The sequence below is a fragment of the Marmota marmota genome, unplaced genomic scaffold (assembly GCF_001458135.2).
Source record: "Marmota marmota marmota unplaced genomic scaffold, marMar, whole genome shotgun sequence".
In the NCBI taxonomy this organism is placed as follows: domain Eukaryota; kingdom Metazoa; phylum Chordata; class Mammalia; order Rodentia; family Sciuridae; genus Marmota; species Marmota marmota.
In genome coordinates this window covers 15,537,610-15,562,267 of record NW_026000240.1, presented here as the reverse complement: position 1 = coordinate 15,562,267, position 24,658 = coordinate 15,537,610, and the positions used below count along the sequence as shown (strand labels likewise).

General features: G+C 45.0%; 1 pseudogene; it reads right to left on the bottom strand.

Moving 5' to 3' along the window:
• Window positions 1-1,535, bottom strand: part of LOC107143132 — a 35,005-nt pseudogene extending 33,470 nt beyond the window's left edge.
• Window positions 1,536-24,658: the final 23,123 nt, after the last annotated feature.

Here is a 24,658-nt window from a genome sequence, read left to right as displayed (position 1 = left end):
CATGTCCTAATCTCTGAAACCTGGGAACACGTGACCTTGTTGGCAAATGGGCTTTGCAGATGTGATGAAGTTAATGATCTCGAGGTGGGAAATTGATTATCTGGGTGGACAAGAAATAATCACAAGCATCCTTATAAGGAGGGAGGTGGGGACAGAGTGAGAGGAGGCGATGACATGATAGCAGTAAAGCTGTGTGTGAGGGAGAGTCAGAGAAAGAGGCTGAACCTTGAGGATGCTCTGCAGCTGACAATGTTGTGAGCAGGGCCATTGGGGTAAGGCATACAAGCACTTCCAGAAGCTGGACACGGAGGCAGGTGAGGTCTCCCCCAGATCTCTGAAGCTTGAAGGACTCAGAACTGTAAGGCAGTAAATCTGTGTTGTTTCAACCACTGTTGACGGTGGCTTGTTATAGCAGCAAAAGGAAACTACACTAGAGACAATGTGAGCCACTAATGTCAGGCACACATGGAATTTTCAGTTGTCACATTGAATAGGGTAAAAATTGAGGATGGATTCATTTTAACAATGCATTTTATTTAATCCAATATGTCCAAAATATTCTTTCAACACGTAATCAAATTTTAAAAGTTAGTTCTTTATTTGATATCCTTTCCCTCTTCAGGTCTTCAAAAGTAAGTATGCATTTGGTATTCAGCACATCTCCACTGGACCAACCATGTGTGGCTGGTGGCTACCATATTGGATCACACGACATGGGTGACCCAAGTGTCACCTCCTGCCGCAGTCTTGTAGTCATTGCCCCTTGCAGTGAGGCTCACCCACACCATCGGCCTCCTTGCACGTGCTGGTCACATGAAATCTTAGCCCTGTCTGTGGAAGCAGGCTTCATTTTAACAAGAACACCAAGTGACACACGTCCTTAAATCTTGAAAAGCACTGCTGTAGATATTGAACCAAGCTTGCACAATTCACATAAAAGTTGCTAACATTTTGTTTCAATTACCTCTTTCCCAAATGCTTGGCACTTTCAGGGGCTTTATTTGCAAAACTTTAACCATCTCTGAGAGAATCAAGTGTTTTCAGTGGAGAAGCCTGTGGTTCATGGGGTTCCTCCCACGGGAAGGCCTCTAATATGATAATCTGGTCCTCTTCCTTTCTAGCTGTTCAAGGTAGAATGGGAAGTGCCACTCGCTGAGAGGACCCACAGCCCTGAGTGGCAACAGGAGAGCACATCACCTGTTTCCATGCTGGGGCAGATAGTCCGTGAGAAACCCACCCCCATCACTCCAACCATGGCTCGTTCCTGCAGGTAAAAGACTCGTCAATGATGTGAAGGCTGTGACAGTTGGAACTTTAGGCCCCTCATGCAGCTGCTTTTCACTGGAATTTTATGAGACATGTGGCTCCTGAGCAAATTGAACACAGTACATTTGCGTGCTCATGAGTGTTAGTGGGTTATTTGACAAAATCAACACCATTTAAAGCCTTAGGTGAACCTGAGCCACTGGCAAGGTAAGGAGAGCAGAGCGCAGACTCACTTCATCCTTGGCCTGGTCCTCCGCCTGAACGTTCATTTACGTTTTTAGTTAAAGAGAGAAGTTGGAAAATGAAACCATAATTGACAGGAGACAAAAGCAAATTCTGTAATATTTTTAGTGGAAAGTACATCAGAAGAATGAAGATCGTGTTCCTTAAGGATGTGAACATGACAACGGGAGGCCTGAGGCAGTCTAAAATCAGGATGGAAACATAATTCTGCGTTTGGCAACATTAGACCTTGTAAGAATTCCTTTTAGCTACAAAGCACTTATACGTGCTTTAAGGAAAAAAAAATGTGAGAAATAGCTTCTCAAGTGTGTATGCGAGATCACAGGAACGTAAGAGGAACCCCAGCGCAGAACCAGAAACAAAATGGCAAGCGCGCATAGAGTGAGCAGGGTGGCCCCGGGTGGCCCCGGAGCCCGCCCATTGGTGAAAAAGGACTTGTGGGGTGGGAGGGGCTGTAGGCAGGAAATCTGCCCATTAGTGGAGAAGGGCTCTTGGGTTGGGCGGGTGGGCTGGGAGTATGCCCATCGGTAGAGGAGAATGGTGGGTGGGCTGGGAGTATGTCCATTGGTGGAGGAGAATACGCAGGTGGGCTGGGCAGCCTCCACAGAGGCCGCCGGTCCGGTACAGGAGAGCACATGCTTCTACCCATTTTGCCAGAGACAGGGCTGCTGCAGTACAAGGAGGACAAACCTGGGCCAACCCTAAAGAATGGGTTGAAACTGAGACCCCCTTCACAAAGGCAGGACCACAAGAAGTTCATGCTTCAGGAAAGGGTAGAGAAATACCTCTCACGGGGGGGGGGGGGGGTAGGCAGCGCATTTGGCCAGTAGGGAGTAGTGGGTGGGGAGAATGAAGAGCAGGGTGGAGAACTAGAGTTCAGAAAGATATTGACTGGGCTGGGCTGTGGCTCAGTGGCAGAGCACTTGCCTAGCATGTGTGTTCCATCCTCAGCACCACCTAAAAATATATGAATAAAATAAAGCTATTTTTTAAAAAAGATATTGACTGACAGTTCTTTCTTCAGCACTGATAGACAACTGGACCTTCAGAGTTAGCAAGCACAACAAATCCCAGGCCAATAAATAATGATGAGGCCACATGCACACACATCGAAGTCCTGCAGAACATGACACCAAAAACAAAGGCCAAATCCAGGAGAAAAGATGGACAATTTAAAAGGAATAGAAGCGGAACGCTTGCCGAGTGTGGGCGAGGTCCTGGACTTAATCTCCAGCACCGCAGAAAATGAAATGAAACAACAGAATTAAATTGAACTTGAAATAAGATAGGAAAGATGTAGCAATTAGATTGGTACAGAGTTCCTTGCAGTAAACATAGCCCTGTGAACTGTGCTGAGTGCTATGAGAACATATCTGTCACTTATCATTCAAAAAAAAAAATGGTGTAACAGTCATTTCATGGCAAGACAAAACAAAAACCTAAAGTTTACCACCACTGGCAATCGCTAAATACACACCCAAAAGCTCCACTCCCCAAAACTTGACTTGAACCCAGAATCATGTGAGTGCAGAAGGGCCAGTGAGCCAGTTAATTGGAAACGGAGGCTGGGTACCAGTGAGCATCATCAATAGCAACAATGACATCGGTGACTGATCTAGGGCAAGAAAAGTAGTTGTAAATAATGAAAACCAATTAAGATATGCAAATGGTGGAGGAGGATCAGAGTTGGTGATTATTAGGAGCGTAGAACTGTTGCTCCATTTAGACTCAGTGAACATTTTAAAGGTACCTATAAAAATAGAAGCAGTGTATAGTTTCCAGGCAACTAGAGGGAAAGAAGGAAAAACAGAATAAAAATAACTCAAGTCTAAATATCAAAGAAAGAGGGGGGAAAAACAAAGAAAGATATAGGAAAATGACCACAAAATAGTTGACAGGGCTCAGGTTAATGACAAATGCAGGGAATCTGCGCAGTGAATCCCGTTGGTTGAAAGCTGCCATCAGATTGTAAGAGGTCCACCCTGGTCTGCTTGTGAGCTCCACATGGAAACATAAGACTTAGTAGGAAGGCTAAGAGGGATAAATGTGGAAGAATGCACTGTAAGTCCTAATGGCAGGGAGCCTTGTTGCATTAATACTATCTCTTAGGGCAAAAGGCATTATCACAGTAAAGGAGAGCCACAGCACCTGGATGAAAGGCTCATCACACTAGAAAGATGCACTCTCTCATCCCCCCCTCCTTCCTTCCCTTCTTTCTCTTCTTTGGCTGCTGGGGATGGAACCCAGAGCCTCATACATCCTAGGTGAGAGCTCTACCATTGAGTTACATCCCACCCAAGTGTTCTAACTACTACATGCCTAATAACAAAATATTCAGAGGTGAAATTTGCATACTGATAGGGAAGATTGACAAATCTTCAATTGTTAAGGGAGATCTGAGTGTATTATATTCTGTAATTGGTAGAGGAAGAACACAAAAATCTGGTAATGATATAGAATACTTCAACAACATAACTACCAGCCTTGATCGGTGTGCATGCTCATCCAATACAAAACACACACCTTTATTCTTCAAACAATGTGACATGTTAAAAAGAATCAACCCAAGCTGCAATCAATTCCAGCAAGCCATGTGAATGTGTATCATGCGGATGGGCAGACCTGTTAGTGAAATCTACCTTAATACATTCAGGAGGGACACATGGTCATGCCACAATCAAGGCAGGACAGGTGTTTGAGAACACTGTACACCCTTAAATGTAGCCATTCTTGGTGAACTAGGCATTTCATTAGGTTATAATTAAAAAAAAAAAAACCCTTCATTGTCCTGCATAATGGTAGGCTTTATCCTTTGTAAAGTAAGAAATAAGGCAAAGATGTCCCCATCTCTACTTTAAGATTATGCTGAGCTGGGCGCAGTGGCACATGACTATAATTGCAGCTAGTTGGGAGACTGAGGCAGGAGGATTGAAAATTTGAGGCCAATCTGGGAAATTTTGTGAGACCCCCGGCTCAGAGTAAAAAGGGTTGGAGATGTAGCTCAATGGTAGAGCACCCTGGGTTCAATCCTATCACCTCCTCCTTGCCCCTCGAAGAAAAAGAAACCAGAAAAACAATTCCCACCTCACATCATTCCAAAGAGACGTAATTCCAAAATATTAAAACTGAAATTTCAGTCCATTAGGAGAAATCCAGCAGAGATCGTGACTAGTTTGTGTACAGGAAAGGCAGCTTAAAGGAGAGTAAGTGTTCACACTAAAGGAAGAGATGAACACACTTGAATCCACTGAAGGTCAAAACTTCTCTGCACCAGTATGTGCCATCAGAACAAAGCAGTCACGCCACAGGCCTGAGAAGGGCAGCAGCAACAGTGACGTGTTTAACTAACAGTAAATTACCAGCCAGAACTTTCAAAGAACACCACTAAGAGAAGAGCAAGCAACATACCGGAGAATCAGGATATGAGAAAAATGTTCAAAAGGAAAAATCTGGAATGGCCAACAAACAGAAGAAAAGATCTCCAAATTCACTTGTACTGGAGCAGGAAACACCAAAAAATGCTCAACAGACAGCACTTGGGAGTACCCCACACATCCCCAAACTGCAGCATTTCATGCCTGTCAGACAAGCAGAGATTCAAAAGTCTGCAAATATCGTGTGGAATAACTGGAACTCAAATAAAAGCTCATGAAAGTGCAAAAATGAGAACTATGAACAATTTGGCAAAGTTTAGCAAAGCTGTAGCTGCTGGTATCTTGCAGCCCAGCAGCACCACTATTGTGTTGGGTCCTGAAGAAAGTGCACACACCCTGGGAGGCGTAGCCCCTGCCGGGTCCCACTTCCTCTCTCGGGCTGCTTCCTGCCCTTATTCCCCTCATTCAGCTGCCTCTGCTACACAAGCCCATCTCTGTCTTTGCCGCTCCCTCTGCCTGGAGTACTCTTCCTTGAGGTCCTCCCATGACTCCTTTTAATTTCCTTTTGGTTTTTACTGGAATGTCAATTGGCCATTGATATTTTCCTGGCTCCACTCTTCTCTATTACCTTTCCATCTAAATTTTTTATATTACACCATTGTTGCCATAATATACCTCTTGCTTATTTAAGAATGGAAAATTCATAGATGCAGGGTGTTTGTTCTCATTCAGTTCAGTGTCCCCAGGATCTAGAGTGGGCCTGGTGCCTAGTAGGTGTTTATTAAATGTCAGTTATATAAATAAATGTGCATAAATGTTATTGCAGCATTGTTTGTGATCCTTCTATCACTGGGTCAAATGACATTCCCATCTACTTCAGAGAGCCCTCAGTCACAGGCATGAAGAAACAAGTGGGCAGTCATGGCAAAGGTGTCTCACAGAACTTCAAGTACCTGAGGACACCCTCTTGGATGTGAAGTTATTCCACATTTCAATATATTCTAGTAAAAAAAGTGTTAGAGTGGCAAACAAGTTTACTCTTTTAAGTGTCATATAATCTCCTGGAAAACATATTACTTTGCAGAGAATTTTTCTATTTATTTCATAAATAAGTGTTATTCTAAGCAAAATTGAGTGCAAAAGCTTCTCGGCCGTGCTTGTGCTGATGTATGTAGGGGAAGCAGTTACCCTAGTGCGAATTTTACTAGTGAGGATTTTGAGGGTTAGATATTCGTTATGTGAGACATGTGGAGAATGCTAGGAATATAAGTGTTGTAGAGGACATGCCTTTACAGAAATCATATTATAGTACCATTTCTTCAAACAAGACTTTCTCTTCCACTTTGTGTTAAGTCAGAAATGGAGCAAAGAAAAAATTCATTCTGTGGAAGATACGATTTAGCTTTTCCTTACAAAATAGAGAAGCCCTATACAACACATGACTACCCATCACTGTTAGTATCAGTGGAAGTCCTGAGCTCACGTACAGAAGAAAAGATGGAAAAGTCCTTTTAGCATATCCATGTTTAAATGCAGTCCATCTGTGTCCATGACCTTCTCTCTCCTTCTCCACAAGGGAGAGGAAGGATTGGTGTGCATGCCAGAGCAGGAAATGGGAGCAAAGGCTGCCAGAAAGCAGAGTGTCACCAGCCAGTGCCAGGGGAGCCCGCCCTCAGGCATTAGCGCCAGGTTGCAGTGTCTAGGGATGTGCTCCCCAAGGGCGTGGAGAGTCTGAAGACTTCAGTGGAGCCCTGTTCTTGCTCTTGAGGGTGCGGGGACTGAAGACAGTACATATAGGGACAAATAAATACACCCTGCCTCTTCACAGCTGAGGCCAGCAAGTGAAAACATGCTCTGCTAACCAGTTCCCCGGATATGAGACTAGGCCGGAGTCAGGGGCACCTCTGTTGCCCAGCTCGTCAGCAAGATTGCTGGCCCGTCATGATGGAGAGAAACCCAGCCTGATGTGACTTCAAAGACCAACACAGCATGTGGCTGGGGAGCATGTGTGACATGATCTGTTAATACTGCGTCTACACGCACACGTGATCCTGCAATACCACTCTTGAATCCGTATGTTCCATGAAAGATTTGGAGACATGATTCCTATCAGTCCTCTTCACAATAGTGCAAACTGGATACAAACCAAATGTCCATCAAAACCCAGGGGACAGGGATGAGCGGTTGGTGGAATAAAGTACAGCAAATTGCTGCCCCCATGGAGCAGCATGGATTCATCTTCAAGGCGGGATGCTGAGTGGGAGAAGCTGGGTGTCAAGAGGCGCACTGCCTGCATGACCCATGGGGAACATGGAGCAGAGCAGAGCGGCTGCTCTCCACCTGACTCGCTATGCAGGGACGCCTGGCATCAGTAAAGTCTACATCCCCACAGCAGCATGTGGGCAAGTGCCAGTGGGTGCAGAGGCAAGCCTGGCCAGCTCAGGGCAGGTAGCCAACACTGCTGAAGAAGTTAAGGACACAGCGTGGCGGAGTGTGAGCAGCTTAAGGAGACAGGAATAATGCATTACGTATTAGGATGGGAAAACACGGGGCAGGCAGGAGGCAGGCAGAGGGCAGGGAGTGCCTTGTGGAGGCAGAAATCTAGTGAAGATGATACTCGGAAGACACATGTGCCTGGTATGGCCTTGGGGTGCCATTAAATATAAAAAAAATCATACAGGTCTTAGGTGCCACCTGTATTTACATATTAGAACAGTAATGTAGGTATTTACATAGAGATATAGGCAGACATGGGTATTTTATGTATTTGTATGTAAGTACATGAATAATTATATATAATAATACTTCAAAAATAGTACAGAGAAAAATCACTTGTAACTGCATTCCCCTGAAAACTGGTAGCCTCTGAGAGTCTGTATCAAAAGTTGTGAAGATATAACTTGATTAATGTGAATCACAGAGAGGTTTAACATTAAAGGAGAGGGTCAGCTGGTCTGGGGCTTCTTCTGCCTCTCTGCTGCTTGCCAGGGCGTGCTGGCGTGGTCTCTGGCACAGCCTAGCTGTCGTCTTCTCTTCTTCTCCCTCTTAAGTGACTGAGTTGAAATGTCTCTATTAGAACACACTTGTGTAAGGAAGTTGAATCCCATTGCACCCTCTGCCTTCCCAACTGAGGGCACTTAGGAGGGTGGAGAATGAGGGTCTTTTAACACACTTCCTCCACTAGGGCATTTAGGGTTTAGCTGCTCAGCCCTGGTCCAAGTCCCTCCTAGGCCTGGGATAGTACCACTCCACCCTCAGGCCTTGTGGTAGAACTCCCCAGGGCCAACAGAACCTGAACATCTAGACCCTCAGGGTCCATAGCGGCTCCCGAGGGTCCTGGAGGCCGAGGCAGGCTCATGCCATCCTCAGTTGCTCCTGCACACAGAGGTAGTGGCTGCGGCCACCTCCGATCCTCAGGAGCAGCAGCTCTGAAGTTCTTGGAATGACTTCTTGAGGAGGACATTCACCTGCAGTGGACATGCTGTGACTCTCTGGACACTGTCCACTGTACCTGATGCTTTCCTGAGTAGGGAGCACTTTGGAATTGCCCTCTCCTCGAGGATGACCACTGCTCATTGACGTCATCAAAATGCAGCTAGACTGGCGACAAGGATGAGAAGAGAGACTACATGAACTCTAGGCACGGAGCCCATTGGCTGCAGAACTGAAACTGAAGCAAAGCATTGTGGGATTTGCGTTCATTCCAAGGACGTGCATCAGGAGCACTGAGGCTCAGAGGCCCAGGTTGACGCCCTCCCAGCAAGAGCAGGAAAGCACCTGCAGGCTCAGTTCAAAGGTGTTGATGCTCCTGGGGTTTGTTAAGACAGGAAACTTTTCACAAATGGAAACTCGAGTTTACTCTAAGGAAGCAATTACCAGGAAAGGTGAGACCACTGTGGGAGGGGAGGGGACCTCCTGTCTCATGCCATCTCATATTAAGAATAGCAGCAGAGAGCTGCCTGTCCAGAGAACTGATTTGTCCCTGTGTTTCACTGAACAGTTCCGGGGTCCCCTGGGTACTTCAGATCATCAAAATCCATTAAAAATAATGTCCTTCACAGCTCACAAATTCATGCCTAGAGCCCTAAATTGACAAAATATGGATTATTTTCATGATGAAAGAATTCTTTGTACAAAGATGAACTGCAGCCCCTCCTTAGGTAACCCACATCCCTGGAGTGTTCACAATATAGTTTCAGGTACAAGAGTTGGACCTGTGAGCGGTTTTCCTAGGAGCCCATCTTGAAGTCAGGAGTGGATGTCTGCTGCTGGGTGAGGTTTCTGTGCTAATGTCCCAGCATGTGATGGACTGCAGTCTGATGATTGACAGGGCGTGGCCCTCCTGACCAATATGGGATGTTCAAGAAAGACCCCAGAAAGCTCTATGCTCAACTGCTGCCATGTGGGGGAGATGCACCAGCAAGACAAGGCTGCGCCAGCTTTGTGAACAGAGCTGCTCTCCTGATCAGCCCCCTGCGGACCCACTATGCACAGCTGCTCTGAGTTACTTGCTCACTGTCATGCTTGCAGACACCTTTGTCTTAAATGAAAAATAACGACTGGGGTTTGCATTCAATGCAAAATGCGTGCAAGAACACACTTTCCAGAGAACAGTGATATAAAAATACAGGTGACCATTGCTCCACCCTCCCTCTGTGAATCATAGCAAAGAACTCTTGACTCCAATGTTAGTGAGCAAATATTAAGTTTGCTTCTGATTCCAAAAGATGGCACCAAAAGTAAATCTTCAATGGAGAAGTGTTTTCTAAAGTATCAAACTCCAGGTTTTTTGAAAAGGAATACAAGAAGGGAAGCATGTAGGCTCATCAGCTGGGACTCAGACTCATGGCCTAGCAGCTCCATGAAGAGCACAGCTGGGGTCCTGCTCCTGGCTACCAGAGTGCTTGCCAGGCGACAGCCCTGTGTAGGGCCCACAAGGGCTGCAGCCTTCCAGGACCATGAACACAGGTCATCAGCAGAAGAGCATCAAGCAGCTGGAAAGAGAAGCAGACAGGACAGCCCGTGAGGGGTCACAAGAGAGCGAGGGGTGGAACGGAGGGTGGATTACTTATTCAGCAAGATCTGCCATGGGACTAAAGCACAGTGGAGGAGGGATAGGAAACACTTGCAGGGATGCAAGGAACTTAGTGGAGACAGAGAGAGAGAGAGAGAGAGAGAGAGAGAGAGAGAGAAAGTGGTTCCATAGTTAAACAGGAAGACTGTCAGCTGTTAGAAAGCAAGTGCAAACAAAAACCAGGGTAAGACCTGAGTTGCTTGTAAGACACCATGGGAACCAACACCTATGTGGCTTGAGAGCAATGGGCCAGAAGGCTCCTTCCACCAGCAGCTGATGTCCTTTAACAGTGGAATCACTCCCTTGAGCCTTCAGTGCCCCTACTAAGCACAGGGAGACAGGTGACATGCACCTGGAGTGGCTTATTCGAGTGGTAAGGCAGAGTCCATGGTTGAGTTCTTCCTAGGACACCACAGTGTTTTTCAAGAGACCATGACTGACCAGAACTTATGGAGCTGGTGATGCTATATTCTAAGACCAGCACACGTGGGGACACTGTTCAGAAGCTGAAGGTCCCTCTGGATCCACCACCCTGAGATACATGAACTTGCAGATTAACTGAGTAGGACACGGTGGACATTGTTTCCACTCAGCTGTTAGCCACGAGTGGACAAGAGGCGAAGATGACAAATGCAGAAACCTGATGCCCCTTCCTCTCACTTTCCTGAAATTGTCAGTCATTTGTAAAATCCTAATTTTGGGGGGGGGGTTGAAGTCAATGTTCCCAAAGTTTAAGACCATTAATGTTCAATCTAAAACCATCATTTGCAGGAGCCTTGGATAGGCATGGAAATACTCTCACTTAGGAGCAAAACTCACAGGAATTGATGATGCTGGCGAGACTGGAGGGTGAGAATTGAGGAAAAGATGGAGGGGATGTCGGGGAGGGTGGCAATGTGGAGATGGTCTGAGAAAGCATCAGGGTCACACAGAAGTATGCCTTTGCTAAACTCAGCAGATGAAAGACACTTGGCAGGTATACACTTAAGGTCTGTGTACATCCTCATACGTAAAGTCTGCATTAGCCTATAAACAATTATTGAGCTCTGGACAGTGATATACCTACTGAAGTATTTGGTGATGTTTGGGTTTTAAATGCATAAAACAGCAGTTGATTGATGGTAGAAGGAAGCACAGATGGATAGATTTGTAGAAGCAAGCACAGTAACAGATTAATGACATAATCTAGATGGTGGGTTAAATTGGCATTCACTCCAAAATTCTTCTAGGTGTGTTATGTTTGAAATTTTCATACTAAGATGTTAGGATGAAAAAAATTAACACTTAAATTCTGAAAAACAATGAACTGAAGGCAACTGTGTTCTCTACTTGGAAAGGAATTTGAGATAAGATCCAGGCCTAAGAGTCAGTTAGGGATGCATACAGATGTTCTCCATTAAGAACTGGGCCTCCTGCTCCTGGGAGGTTACTTCCACCTGAGAGAATCCCCTTTTTAAAAATGGGCAAGCATGTGCAGATCTAATATGTCCTGCCCCTTCGCAGACCTGTTGCTTGATGTTTGTCACAATCCATTTCTCTTGGGAAAGGCTCAGACATGAAGGGTCGGCCTCAGAAGTGGCAGTATCATGGGGAGTGTGAGGGCCATGGTCATAGACAGTGGAGACAGTCTGTGGTCATAGAAAGACCAGACCTTAGATTGGTTTGGTGGGGGAAGAGCTCATTACCCAGGGAAAAGGCGATGAGTGTGAATTCTTTTTCTTCTTTCCTCTGGGAGCAGGTCCCTGCAGCTCAGAGCAAGGGACTCAATCCTTAAACTACGTGTGGACTCGGGTTCTTCAGTGCCTACTAACCCAGAGTTACAGCCAAGGGATTGTACTGATTTCTGGAAAGCCAGTGACCATTCCATTCTGGCTCAGTCTCCATGGACTATTAAACAAGCAAATGGGACCCATCCTCGGAAGGAGAAAAAGAGGGCATCCTGTGAGTCAATGCTGTGGCTACTCAGAAAATCATTCTTATTTATAAAAATATTACTCTAACGAATGCAGTTGTGAAATGCACATCAGGCAAGACTGTCTTTCATGTCCTTGTAAGAATGGTTGCATAAGTAGGACCTAACGACACTCTGAAGGGAGTTGTTTACCATGACACATCTCAGATCTTGGTTGGAAAACTCGGTGGCCCTAGAGGTAGGAACATGTGGCCCGGATGACAGCAACATGTCCTTGGCTTTCTAGTTAGAGTCACAGTGAAGGCTTAGTCCACTTTTCTTATTATAAGGAAGGTCGTGAATTCCAGGTCGATTTGTGTCCTTCAGTAGGGAATGAACATTGGATTTAAAAATCCAGACCTGGCTCCCACTTCGAGAACAGCACACACATGAACTCTCATGCACACATGTGTGCATACTCACATACACGTACACATGAGTGCACACTTACAAACTCCCACTCATGCACACTCACAGAATGACACACACTCACACACATAGGCACACTGACTTGTATATACATGTGCAACTCACACACTCACATGCACACTTACTGACATGTACACATGAATGTACACACACACAGTATCACATATACACATGTGCACACACGTGTGATTTGCTCAAAAGAAAGCAGTGGGACTGGTTATGTCACCCAGGGTAACTTGGGCCAAATGACATTTAGCTTTGCAGAGTGTTCAGTGTCTGTATCCTGTCACCACTAGAAAACCACTCGGGGAGTGGATCCTGTACAACAGAAGCAAAAAGAAAATATGCCGAGTGCTAAGCTGCAGAAGTCTCATAACCACTTGGAAAGATCATCGGGAAGTGGGTGAACAGCACGAGTTCCCAGAGGGGGAGGTTGACGCACACCTGCAGCTTCACGAGCCTCCACTAGACCCAGGGCCAGAGTCATCGGTGATCCTGAGTCTCCCTCATCTATTCCAGCAGCCAGGGGTAGGAATGGCCCTGTCCCTGGGCCTTGATAGGAAAACAGAGGGACAGTGCCATTCTGAATTGTCCACCTGGGTTTTTAACCTAAATTAGAGGTGGTGTCAGCCAAGACCATTTAGGCAGAAAAGATTAAATGCAGTTCTTTTTTTAAAATTAATTTATTTATTTTAATTAGGTATACATGACAACAGAATGCATTTTGATTCATTGTACACAATGGCAGCATAACTTTACATTTCTTTGGTGGTACATGATGTAGGTCCTACATGTACCTAGGGTAATGATGTCCATCTCATTCCACCATCTTTCCTGCTCAATGCACTTTCCCTACACTCCTTCTTCTTTGCCCAAAGTTCCTCCATTTTTCTCATGCCCCCCCCCCCCCAGTATGGATCAGTATCAACTCATCAGAGAGAACATTCAGACTTTGGCTTTTGGGGATTGGCTTATTTCTCTTACCATGATAGTTTCCAATTCCATTCCTTTACCTGCAAATGCCATAGTTTTATTCTCTTTTAATGCTGAGTAATATTCCATTGTGTATATATGCCACATTTCTTTATCCATTCATCTCTTGAAGGGCATCTAGGTTGCTACCACAGTTTAGCTGTTGTGAATTGAGCTGCTATAAACACTGATGTGGCTGCATTATTATAGCATGCTGATTTTTTTTATTTAGTATTTAGTATGACAGCAGAATGCATTACAATTCTTATTACACATATGGAGCACAATTTTTCATGTCTCTGGTTGTTTACAAAGTATATTCACACCAACTTGTGCCTTCATACCTGTACTTTGGATAGTAATGATCATCACATTCCACCATCATTAATTACCCCATGCCCCCTCCCTTCTCCTCCAACCCCTCTGCCCTATCTAGAGATCATCTATTCCTCTCATGCTCCCTCTCCCTCTCCCACTATAAATCAGCCTCCTTATATCAAAGAAAACATTCAGCATTTGGTTTTTTGGGATTGGCTAACTTCACTTAGCATTATTTTCTCTAACTCCATCCATTTACCAGGATTTTATTCTCTTTTATTGCTGAGTAATATTCCATTGTGTATACATGCCACATTATTTTAATCCATTCATCTATTGAAGGGCATCTAGGTTGGTTCCACAGTTTAGCTATTGTGAATTGTGCTGCTATGAACATTGATGTGGCTGTGCCCTGTAGTATGCTGTTTTTAAGTCCTTTGGGTATAGACGGAGGAGAGGGATAGCTGGGTAGTATGCTGATTTTACTAGTTCTTTTTAATTTTTGTGTGTGTGTGTGTGTGTTGTGCTGGTATGTATCTGCTTTCCTTTTATTCTCATTTTTCTAAAAAATTCTGCGTATCCACATCAGTTTGGATCCTTCCTTTCCTTCTCCTCTTCCTGGGATTGCAAACTCCTTTGGTTCAGTACAGGAGAGTATTGGGAATGGGCCTGGTATTTGCCTCAGTAACTTGGGGAAGTAAAAGGAGAAGTCCTGGTTATAAAAGCCAATCTGGATGCAGAACTGTGATCACTAGAGGTCAGGGCGGGGGTGGGGGGGGGTGATGGAGGAGGCTGGACTTGATCCGTATACACTCTGGAGGTGTTAAAGTACCGCCCAGAATCCCCTTAATATAGACAGTTAATACAGGCGAATAAAAATGAAGTATTTAATAAAAGATATTAGAGGAACTGAAAGAACAGGAGGGAGGTACGGCAGTTCAGAGGTGAGTAGTTCCAGAGCCACAACCACACTTAGTGCTGCCCAGACAAAAGACAGAGGTGATGCCTCCAAGCCTGGAGGGGGGCACTGGTGAGGACCCAGGGCAGCCACCCAGAGCAGCTGGAGCCATGGAGAGGGCAGGGCGCTTTGGGACAGACTCTAAGCACACTGCGAGGAGGTGAACCACCATGCTTCTTACTTTTCCCTGTTCCTTTCTACTTCCAGGGTCCCCCAAGGCCAGAGGGAAAAAGGCTCAAGCTGGGCCTTACAGGGTGATGAGCCTTATGCGTGGACTTCCTAAGCTCAACCTGCACCTTTCAGGGTGGTAAGCCTTATGGGGGGACTTCCCAGGCTCAAGCTGGGCACTAGAGGGAGATGAGTTTTGTGGATAGACTTCCCAGGCTTAGCCTGGTCCTCATAGACTGGAGAGCGTTGTGGGTGGACTTTCCATTCTCAAGCTAGGCACCATGGGGCTGTGTGGGGAAGGGCCGAAAGCACCAAGGGCGAGAGGACAAGTAGCCCAACAGTGCTGGCTCCCCCTTCTCTTTCCACTGCCCCCACTCAGAGCCCCGGTTGATACAAAAGCTCTTCCACACAGACAAATCAGGGTGGCAGACAGGACATGCTTCACTAGGCTGCCCTGTAGTTCTGTGGCATGTGGTTTTCATTCCAAAAAGCACCATCAGGACCCAGCAGATGGGATGAATTCTGAGGAGCAAGGTGCTTTTAGAACACAAGCACAGTCAGGCACAGTTGAGAGGAAGAGGAGAGTTTAAATGCACACAATTCAATTCTATCCATCAGAATAAAGGGAGCACTGTTCATCCAAATTCCTACTTTCCTTTCCTAGGGAGAGTAGCTTAGTAATCCTACAAATGGTAAGTACCCTGCAGAGCCTGCATGGATCATCTTGACAGTAATCAGCTCTTGTCCCCAAGAAACTCAAAAGTCATCTCACAGTGAATCTGCAAACCTTTGTGGGGAGATTGGAGCAGAGAAGTCAACAGTGGCTCCTTCCCCCCTTCTCCTTTGCTCCTTCTCCATTTGAAGAAATTCTTATAAATATTTCCACTGTGTTTCCTGATGTGAATCAAGTGACGGTTTTAAAATTTGGCCATAGCACATAGTCAAATAAATAATTTCTATTTGTCTGAAAAAATGTCTGCAATTGGGAATGTCGGTTCATCAGAAGGGAACACTGTTTCCCTCGCCCACCCGCAGTTAATGGGGGCCGACAGCCCCACGTTGCCTTCCAGCTTTCTAGTTTGTAATGTGATATGATGGCACTTTTTGACAGTAACGAAAATGATCTATGGCCATAAAGATGCAGTCTCGTGGTTATAAGAAAGATTTATGGTTCTCGTTATGAAAGATATTTTACTCCTCAGCAACATCATTTGTTAGGCTGAGAGCCTAACAAAATCGAAATAAATGTCCAGAGTGAGCAAGCTTGTCAGGCCATAAAGGAAGTTCTTCAGATCAATGGCGAGGTTCACCGGGCTGGGGTTGATTATAGGGATCATCTTAACGCTGTCTAATAATTTCAGCTCATATATATCTAGACTTGTGTCTACTTATATTTAGGAAAGTAATTTTCCCTTAGAAAGCAATTGGAAGGCCAGAGGGACGGACTTAATGCTTTCCAAAATACTGAGCACATCATCCTATGCCCTTGGGCTGGTTTCAGGGACACGCTGACTGTGTAGACTGTGCGCGTTGCCTCTGTTCAGACCCCTTGCTCTTTGGCAGAAAAGTCTTCTCAACCTGAATGAAAGATGGTTGCTCACGGTATCAATTTCATCAGGCTCCCAAACCGCCATACCCCTTTTGTTGACTCATCTACTACCGGGTGGGGGGGCGGGTGTAGGGAGTGGGGAGGTGAAGATTAAGACACTGAAGGTCAGCAGAGGTGCCCTCAGTCATTGTCCAGAAATGAAGACTTCTAATTAAATCTCAGTGTGGCACCCTGAGGGATTGCCTGTTCAGGTGGAGCAACTCTGTCGAAAACCAATGCACAACTGGCCATCTCCCCTCTCTCCTCTTGGAAGCAGCACCAAACCTCTAGCCAACAGCTAGTTTTATAAACAACTTTCGTGCTGTGCGATGGGAACATAAACTGGGGGAGCTTGCCCCCAGTCTGAAGAGTCACATCTCCAACAGAGCTTCTTGCACCAACAGAGTGGAACAATTTGAACTAATGATGACTTTCAACTATTTTATGCACATTGGTTAAGCTTTGTTTTAAGAATAGACAACCACAAATAATTTTTTTTTTTTTGTGGATGGACACAAGAAAATTTTATTTATTTATTTTAGGTGCTGCTGAGGATCTAACCCAGTGCCTCACACATGCCAGGAAAGCACACTACCACTGATTCACAACTGCAGCCCACATATAACATTTTAATAGGAGTTCAAAGATAAAATCTCCAGGGTGGTAAAATTTAGCAGATGCTATATTTGAAAAACATATAAACCCCGAATTTTCTGTTGAGCAGCCTGTGGGATGTAAACTAGAAGTATTTTATAGTTCATCATTATTTTAGGAAGTGGCAGTGGAAACACTTTCTACAGGCTTTAATTCTACTGGAGGAAATCTGTTTTTCCTCCATAATCCCTGTTGTGGTTTTCCCTGGTACAGTGCAGTTCTGACGTAAGGGAGGAAAAGAGCCGAGTTTACAAAGCGCTGCTGCACAGGGGCCGGTCGGGGTGGCTTGGCGGGCAGAGTTGGAACATGATCTGGGCACACCTCCTCAGGACAGGTTCTGTCAAGGAGCCACGCCCTGCGCATGCACTGTGGGCACCCGGATTCCAATGCTGATGGGATGTCAGTCATCCCTAAATTTGGGGACTGTTTCAGGAAACAGATGAGCGCTTTATATCCCACCCCTGAAAATAATAGAATTAGCTGTCAGGAAATTAATAAATAATACAGCCAGTGGTGGGTTCAATTCCCCTGTGGGAGCACTGAGCACCCCTTGCACCATGCAGAATGAGGTCCAGGGAAGGTGGGCTAGCTCCGGGAACACCAAACAATGTGTTCTTTAAAGCAAGAAGCATCAGTGACAGAAGATGCTTGTCTAATACTATCCAAAGGATGTTCCCCAGAGTATAGAGCAATTAAAATCTGGAACAATTAAACTCAGAGATGCATACTAAAAGAATATGAAGCAAAAATCATAAACCAAAACAAAACAGAACTAAAAGAAGAAACAGGCATTTCTAAACATAGTCTGAGACTTCACTAACTTCATTCAGAAAATAATAGAATTAGCTGTCAGGAAATTAATAAATAATATAGCCAGTGGTGGGAGCATATCGCCACAGAGCACCCCTTGCACCTTGTGCCCAGGCAGCCATTGGTGGCACAATTCCTGCTGCTACCAGCTGCATTCCCAGCCCCTGTCCATGGAGGCTCAGCCACAGATGTGTGAAATACTAAATAAATCTTTAGAAAACCTCAGGCTATCAGATTCTCTAACATTTTTTTCCAAAAGTTTAAGGGAGATACAAAAGCAATTTTTTCACAAAAGCTTTTAGAACACAGGAAAACAGGAATGCTTTGTTTTTAAAAGCCAACTTAACTTTAATGTTAACCCCTTATAAAAATATCACAACCACATCAAAACAGGTATTTGGGGTCAATCGTTTCATAAACTCACACATAAAAAATCTCAAATCAAGTATTAGGGAATCACAGGGCCGAGGGCACCATGGTGAAGACAAATCCATTCAAGAACATGAGGTTGGTTTAATAGCTGAAAATCAATACGATTCATCACGTAATAAAGTCATCAGAAAACAATGATTCTCTCCATAGAGAGAAGGAGAGTGTGTGTTTAAGTCCACATCCATTCATAATGAAAAATCCTAGCAAACTAGGAATAAAAGGAACTTTTTAGAGAAAACATCATAAGATATTGTCAAATATCTTTGAAAAAAAGAAGAAAGACTTAAAGAACTGGGGCCTATGCTCAGTCCATGGTCAGAAAATTCCATTATTGTAAAGCTGTTAATTGCTCCAAACTGATGTGGCCACACTCCACAGGTGCACACACATGTGGATGCTTGTGACCCGGGGCACCTCCTTACTGTGGGTGCAAGGCCAACTTAACCCATGGTGCTAGGTGATGGGTATTTGTGAGGACAGGCCATTTGTCCACTGCAATACCTATTCCAAGCCAATTGCTGGGTTAAAGTGAGAGGCTAAAGATTCTAGCAACTAAGAAGGGAGAGTGTCCTCAGCTTCTGTATGGAGCTGACTACCGTGAAGTTCAGAGCTTCTTCACAAGACACTTGCCAAGGGAAGGGGCAGCCTCCAGGATGGGAGAAAGTGCCCACCGCACCCAGAACTAACAATGGGCACATGGATGGAGCATGCAGTGGCTCCCCAAACGCCAGCCAGGAAGAAGTGTAAATAAGTAACAGGAAACTTAAACATGAGCTGTATAGAAGAGAGTACTCCTGGGGCTGGGGCTGGGGTTCAGTGGCAGAGCGCTTGCCTAGCATGTGTGAGGCACTGGGTTCGATTCTCAGCACCGTGTATCAATAAATAAAATAAAAGTCCATTGACAACTAAATATATATATATATATATATATATATATATATATATATATATATATGAAGAGAATACTCGAAGTACGCTTGAAATGGTGCAGGTTTGTCAATCATCAGAGAAGATAAGCAGTATCACTGCAAGCCCACCTGAAAGGCTGAAGCCTTTGCAGCCCAACCTCACCAAGATTCCCTCGCAGGAGTTCATGTGCCAATAGTGGACCTGTAGGCTGGTGTGACCCATGCTGGAACACTTCCTGGATTCACCTACTTGAGCTGAGCCTGTGCAAGCTCATTCCTCAGTCATCCCCACTGAGGCATGTGTCCAGCATCTGCAAGAATGCTCCTGATCCACTGTCCACAATGCCCTGGTACCGGTAACACCCACAAACACTTAAACATTGGCCTGGATGAGTAAATTGCATTACATATGTTCAAGGGAACCTAACACAGCAATGGAAATGCAAAGTCATCACAAGGAATAGTCTCATGAATATGATGTAGATGGACAGAGTTTGCACATAAACACAGAAAACAATACCTGATGGCATCTAAACCAATCTGTTGGATACAAGTCTGACCAGTGGTTACCTGTGGACAAAGGCAGAGGTAATGGTTGGCAGCCGACGCAGGGGGCTCTCGAATGCTGACCAGTCGTGTTCTGTTTCCAGGTCTAATTGGTGGTTGATATTTACATCTGAACTCATTTTATTCCAAGCCGTTCTTTTAGCATTTTAATTTCAAGTGTTCAGAATAATCCTCCAAGTACATTTGAATTAATAGAATTTGAAAAAGGTTCTGAAACTCTTGGGTCAATTTGTTAGGTACTAGCTAGCTAGCAATGAGCAGTGAAATGCAGGCAAGGTCACAAATGTTCTTTAGATTACTTTAGGGACTGCTTTATACCACTTCCAAAGTAGACGAGAAAGCAAAGGGTTGTAGTTAATTTGTAGAAAATAAACAGAAGCAAGGAAGCTAGTTGAAAATCACCCCAAGACAACAGGATTAATGAGACTAACTCTTGACAGGGTCCACTGAGGTTGAAGTGAAGTGAGGAATTATGGCTATCAGTGTCTCCAACTATCTGGGAAGGAAGATTCCTTTAGCTGGGCAGGTGCACCAAGGTGCCTTCTGACCAGCTGTTGATCCCAATGACCACATTAATATGGGATTGATTTGTAGATGAAGCCCCCCTAAATAGGAAGGCCACCATGACACTTTCCGAGAGGACTAAAAACTCCACTACCTGACATGAAGGGGGAGTTGAACATCTGATGGCAGAGTACAGAAGGTGGTCCCCAGTTCTCCTGGTAAACATCAAACACTAATAAAGTTGGGGACAGCATCGTCTCCTTCATCATTCTTTGCTTGGAGATGGACCACTCTCTCTCTTGAGAGTGCTCTCTGCTTAAGCTCACTTTGCTTCTACTTTACTTTTACCTATAATGAAGTTCTCTTGCATGACTTTTTGTGTCTGACTTTAAATTTTTTTTTCATCAGAACACAAGAACCAAGGTTTGGAGTTTCAGCTCCCTGCTTTCCTTTGACAAGTTGATTTATCAATTCTGATGCAGAAACAACCACACTTGTCATCTGCACTACTTTTGTTCCTCTCTTTCTTTTTATCTCAATACTGAAAGATGCAACAGATCCCTTGAGGGAAGCAGAAATCTACTAGCTCAGTTGCAGTGGCTCAGTGGCACTGCAGCAAGTGGCACTTTCGATTCCCTGGTTGGTGCATGTCACCACTGAGCTTGCACCTTGTGCCCAGGCATCTGTGGGTGGCCCGATTCCTGCTACCACCAGCTACACTCCCAGCCCCCGTTCATGGAGGCCCAGTCACTGGATAAAGCATGCAGCTGCAAGGCCAGCCAGTGACTCTGGGCACCGTCCAGCAAGGGCTCTGCCTCCACTCCTGAGCTCAGAGTTTCAGTTTGATAGCCTAACACTGGCAGACCGCTGGTGCACTGGGTTTCCATTTATGAGGGAATTAGAGGGGAATAATAGGGATGAAGCCTCAACTATGCTGCCCCAAATCTTCCTGGAAGCCATCGCATACTGTTCTTTCATAGAGATTGGAACTTCATCTGTAAATTGTAGCTGGGCAAAGCTGTAGTCTTGAAAATCCATGCTCTACATATTTCAAAGAAATTTTACAGCTGCTTTAAACTTTATTATTTCTGATTTTTTCTCCCCGAATAGACTTTGAATTTATTAGTTTAGGTAAAAGAGAACCTTTTCCCACATAGATCGTGAACCCCATGGAACATTTTAATATTCAGAGAGGTTTGAATTCTGCTTTATTTCTAAAACATTTGCAATCCAGAATTCGCTAAAATTGCCTGCCAAACAGGAGCACAGACTTGCCTCAATTAATTTAATTAAATTAAGGAATGACATGAGTTTTATGCGTGCATTTATTCCCAGCTATCCCCTGCTTTGCTTCCCCCTCCTCCTCTTTTCCAGGCTGAGATTTAATCTGGAGAGATACCCAGGAGTCTGTCAGCTGTGTGGAACGTGTCATCTTTTCACTGGATTTGCTACGGTGGACCTATGAAAGCCCATTTACGTAACTGCTCTCTGGGAGGTAAATTAACCAGACAGAAAAGAAAGCAAAACTAGTTATAACTCCATTACTTTTAATCCATTCTAAGGCCCAAATGCACATCTCCCATAAACAGCTTCCTTAAGAAAGCATTTGAGAATGTTTATGCCCCACAGCCATCTGCTCAAACGTCTTGGTGTCATCTTGGTTTATGATCCTCCAAAGCACACATTACCCATTTTCTGAGTGGGCTGGCTGAAACTCTGAGCTGTGGCTCTCACCTAACCCCCTGGTCCTCTGCATTTGAGATACAGGAGGGCAACCAATGTGCCGGTCATTCGGAACTGCACCAGCAGCCAATCCTGAGGCTTAACCTTTGGTTCAGTGTCTTCCCTGCTCAGCTCCTCAGAAGCACACGGAGGAGTAGGTGAGCTGGCTCATCTGTAGCCTGTTACTCTAATGAGTTTCCAGGCAGTATTTTATCAAAGCAATGTGTCAGAGTCTTTCTGTTATTTCTTCTGGTTTTGATGGGTTAGTGTTGGTTATTAAGGGAGAACCACATTTTTTTTTCTCCCCTTGACAGTCAAGTGGAGGGCTTTCAGTAATAGGTGCAGAACAGAACCATCTGGTGTACACTTAACGATGCATTGTTGTGTGTTAACTTAAAGCTGTTATACGCCTTGATAAACACATAATGGGCCTCAAGAAATTCACAGAAAATTAAAATGTAAATGTTTACCCAAACTCTATTTTCCTTTTCTTTTCATTCAGTCATCTAAGAAACGGTCAGAGCAAAAATTCTCTCCTTCCCTCTGTGGTTCACATTGCCAGAAACACAGAAAGGCTTTATTTTCCTGTTTCAGATGGGTCTACAGCAGAGGCCAATGGCACCATGGTGGTCACGTGGGCATTATGTTTTCCAAAGATAAGCTCGACCATTTATAAAGTCCATTTTCCCTTCGTGCAAATGACCCAGGTGGAGTAAGTATACCGCAAATATGTAGAAAATATTTTTATCATATCACCAGTTTGAGGCTCCGATTTTGCTCATGGTTAAATGATGAAACATGTTGCCCTTTAGCTATGCTGTTGGAAAAAGTGCACTGAATAGCCCTTCACCCCTGAGAATTCGCAGGTCCAGGAGCAAGCATGGTGGGACCTGCAAATTCCCTGGGATGAATAACTCTTAGAAACACCCTACCTGGGCATTCTGCAAAAGATTGACCCCTCCCCACTCTGAGGAAGGATGATCTGTAAATGCAGTGAGTTGACCAAATGATCAGAGAGCTGGAAAAGGGAAGGAGGAAGAGACAGAAGGTAGGTGTAAGGGTCACAGAGGAAGAAGGAGGAGCATAGGTGTAAGGCAGGGGAGGAAGAAAAGGAAAAGTGAGGACAAAAATGATTTTAAAAGCTGCTGTGAATAGATACCTCCTGAAATAAGATTTAGGGATGCCCAAAAATATATGGAAAAGGGTCCACATTATTAATGACCAAGGAAGTGCCCATCAAATGCATCACTGCACCCCAATTAGATGTCTGTAGTGAAAGAGCAAAGAGTGAGCAGGCTGGAAAAGGGGGGCTCCCACACACAGCTGGTGGGAATGGCCACCAGCACGGCCATCGTGAAGACCACACGGAGGTGCATTTGAAGGACAAAAGTACATTTCCTGTTTCAGTCAGCTTTCTCACTCCTGTGTCCATAACACCCAGAAAAACAGAGGAAGGAAGTTAATCTTGGTTAATGTTTTCAGAGGTCTCAATCCAAAGTCTGCTGACTCCAAGGCATTGGGCATGAGGTGAGGCAGAATAGCATGGTGGAAGGGCTTGGGGTAGGAGGGAAGCTTAGGACATGGCAATCAGAAAGCAGAGAGAGTTTCACTCACCAGGGACAAAATATATACTCCATAGGCAAGCCCCTGTGACCCACTTCTCCAGCCATACCCCTCCCGGCAGTGGATCAATCCACTGATTATGTAATAATTGTCATCATCATTCACCTCTGGACATTCCTGCATGGTTTCACACATGGGCTTTTGGGGACATCTCATATCTAAGCCATGTCATTTACCACTTGATGCAGCTAGCCCACCTCTGGGTATGTGTCCAAAGTCAGTGAGATCAGTTTGGTAGAGATAGTGCCTGCTCACGTGGATCACCCCACTGCTCATATTAGCCAAGACATGGAATCACTAAGGTGTCCACTGGGAGATGAATGATGGAAATGGTGTGGTGCACATACACACGGACAGCATTAAGCCAGGAAATAATGGAATTGTGTCATTTGCAGCACCGTGGATAGACTGGAGGTCATTTTGTGAAGTGAAATAACCTGGATACAGCAAGACATGCACCCCAAGATCTCCCTACACGGGGAAGCCCAGGGTCCTGGTTTCACAGGTGCGGAGAGCAGAATGCTGGTTACCGGAGGCTAGAACAGGTGGGTAGAGGGGAGGTGGGGGGGTGCTGGGTGGTGGGTACAGAACAGCCTTGCAGGAGCCATAGGCTCTCAGACCACCACAGGGAGGCTGAGCCCACAAAAATATGCCAGATACCTTATAAAGAACCAGGAGAAAGGCACTTGAGGTTCCCAACACAAAGAAATTAAGTGTTGAAGGAAATGGAAATCCTGATTGTCCACCACACACATACACGGGAATCGAGTCGTCATGACCACACACCAATATGAGGAACGGAAGAGTGCCGACTCAGGGACCTTCCCAAGTGGAATACACTGAGGCTGTCCTAACAAAGGCTCGAGTGGCTTCTGAATGAAAACTGTGCCCTTGGAACCTGGCACCTGACACACAAGAGTCTCCACTCACGGCTAAGTTACTTGGATATAAACTGCCTAATGTGGTTGTTTGCATATTTCCAGGGTTTTCTGCCTATCAAGTTCTGGTCCCTAGAGGTAGCCTGATAGAGTGCATTTTTTTTTTTTAAGTAGAGTACCATTTAAGGGGCTCCATAGCTGGAGGCACCAAGCAGCTGC